This window comes from Bison bison, unplaced genomic scaffold, assembly GCF_000754665.1.
Source record: "Bison bison bison isolate TAMUID 2011002044 unplaced genomic scaffold, Bison_UMD1.0 scf7180017864290, whole genome shotgun sequence".
Lineage (NCBI taxonomy): Eukaryota > Metazoa > Chordata > Mammalia > Artiodactyla > Bovidae > Bison > Bison bison.
In genome coordinates, this window is record NW_011494862.1 from 2,357,700 (window position 1) to 2,360,683 (window position 2,984).

A 2,984-nucleotide genomic window follows, 5' to 3' on the forward strand; every position below is an offset into this window, starting at 1 on the left:
ATGACAGGTTTTTGAAAAAGAACCTAATGAAATAGAGAACTTGCCAACTAGGGCAGAATAAAATTCCCAGTCACTCTCAAAGTAAATCACCCCCTGGCTTCACTGCAAAGACTTGGCTACATCAACAAACAATTTCAAGGCTGTAAGGCCAACATTATAAGCAGTCAGAGACTGAGTCATCACTAAAAATAACAATATCAAACTAAAAAGTTACTTTTAAAAAAGCATTAATTCATTTTAACAGTACTTTTGAACTGGAAAAAAGTCAAAAATCAAACAAAAAGCCCAATGCTGCCAATATTATAGGCTCTGCTAAGAAGTCTTCTTCAGCAAGTTGCAAACATCTCCTATCAAAGGAAAATCTAAAGAAAACTGAAAGTGGCTTAAACTCATAAACTAAAGAGCTGGACTGAGCAACTATCCAGAAAATGGAGGCTCACATTAACGTTTACTCCTTTATCTGGCTTCATCAGGTCATATGTTCACTCCTTGCAGGAAAAGACCTCTTATACTTGTACCTGACACAGACCACTAAACACTGCATGCATGCTAAGTTGCTTCAGTCGTGTCTGGCTCTTTGTTACCCCATGGTCTGTAGCCCGCCAGGCTCCTCTGACCATGGGACTCTCCAGGCAATAATACTGGAGTGGGTTGCCATGCCCTCCTCCAGGGGCTATTCCTGACCTGAGGATCGAACCCACGCCTCTTAAGTTTTTTGCATTGGCAGACAGGTTCTTTACCACTAGCGATACCTGGGAAGCCCCACCAAATACTGTACTGAGCACTAGAAAGCACTTGTTTTAAGTGATTATGTTTTGCTCCATTTGAGATAACTGGCTAAATTTCTTTACCTCACATTCCAAGTACAGACACAAGAGAATTCTTTTTTTTTTTTTTAGTCTAAAATGTTGACATATTACAGGCTGAATTATGTCACCTTCAAATCTGCGTGTTGAAATCCTAATCCCAAGTATCTCAGAGTGTGGCTGTTTTTGGAGGGAGGGCCTTTATTTTTAAAAATGTAACTAAGTTAAAATAGCTGAAATGAGGTCATTAGAGTGGGCCTTGACCCACTGTGCCTGGTGGCATACAGGAAGAGGAGATTAGGACACAGACAATATGCACAAAGGGAAGATCAGGTGAGACACAGGGAAAAGGGCTCCATCTGCAAGCCAAGGACAGAAGCTTAAGAAGAAACCAATCCTGCACACACCTTGATCTTGAACTTTTAGTCTCCAGAATTGTGAGGAATAAATTACTGTTGTTCAAGTCATACTGTCTGTGGTGTGGTGACCCAAGGACAAAGGAGCAGATAACCAAGGAGGGTCTTGGAATGCAGGAATGGAAAAACCAGACCCTTATCGTCCTTCCCTCCCTCTTGTTGTAACTATTAATGGAACAGTATAACCTGTCTCCCCACCTACCCCATAGGGAGGAGGTATTTGCCTTACTCTTCCCCCCACCCAGTATACTTTCCTCATCCAATAAGCAAATAACCTGCAAGATCCCTATCCCACTTCTTGTGCCCTGGGTAGAAAGTGGACTAAGGACCCCTATTCAACACTGGTTCTCCCTTGAGCTGCCCCACTGTTCTAACAGCATCTCCCACTCTAATAAACTTTATTTCCCTCTCATTCTGCTTCATGTCTGGAAATTCTTTTCCAACCTGTGCATGGATCATGACATGTGCTATTGCAGTTGTGGCAGCTTTAGCAAACCAACACAGCCCACAAATCATGAGAACTAGCTTCAGTTCTGTTCAGTCGCTCAGTCGTGTCCGACTCTTTGTGACCCCATGAATTGCAGCACGCCAGGCCTCCCTGTCCATCATCAACTCCCAGAGCTCACCCAAACTCGTCCATCGAGTCGGTGATGCCATCCAGCCATCTCATCCTCTGTCATCCCCTTCTCCTCTTGCCCCCAATCCCTCCCAGCATCAGTCTTTTCCAATGAGTCAACTCTTCGCATGAGGTGGCCAAAGTATTGGAGTTTCAGCTTTAGCATCAGTCCTTCCAAAGAACACCCAGGACTGATCTCCTTTAGAATGGACTGGTTGGATCTCCTTGCAGTCCAAGGGACTCTCAAGAGTCTTCTCCAACACCACAGTTCAAAAGCATCAATTCTTCAGCGCTCAGCTTTCTTCATAGTCCAACTCTCACATCCATACATTACCACTGGAAAAACCATAGCCTTGACTAGACGGACCTTGAGAACTAACTTAAAAAATCATTATTAGAAGATTTAAAGATCAATCCTGGCCTCTGTGCATAGATCCATACTATTTAATTTCTTGTCCCCTTTGTGTTATGAGAGCAGGGGAGAAAATTGACTCGATTTTCAAACATTACTAAAATTTGCCTGTCACCAATTTGAGGTTGGATGGTAAGCTTCTAACGAAAAATATCAAAGATGTTTTAAAAGTATGTGTACAAACTCTGGGGAGTGTCATTGTGAGCAACCAATGAGATTACGATAGGAAGACTTATTGGCAAATTTGAAATCGCATCACAATTATTGCTGAAGTGATCAACTCCAACCAGCCCCGTCCACAACCGTTCTGTTTGTTTCGGAAGTTTGAAAGGCACTGATTATGATGCCTGGAGCCGCCCACACTTCATGCCGGTCCTCCAGTTCACCTTCCCCGGGAGCCTCCATCTCAGGAGGGCCGCGCGAAGAGGCTCAGGGGTACCTGGAAATCAGGGAGCCCTTCGCAAACACCCTCTGCCTGTGGTCCTTTAATAGCAAACCAAAATATCAAGGATGTTGTGATTGAGGAAACTCCTTAAAATTAAGTATAGAAGAGGCAAAAGTCCTTTCAAGGAAGCTGGGAGAAGCCCCTTAGGCCTGCCTCCCACCTGTGTCCCACACTCACCTGGGAACTCCGCCACCCAGCGTGACAGGGACGCCTCGCGCCCAGTCCCTCCCCAGCCAGCTCCCGGGGGGAGAAAGTTCTGTTATCGGCTGGGGAGGAAACGGGCCTAAGA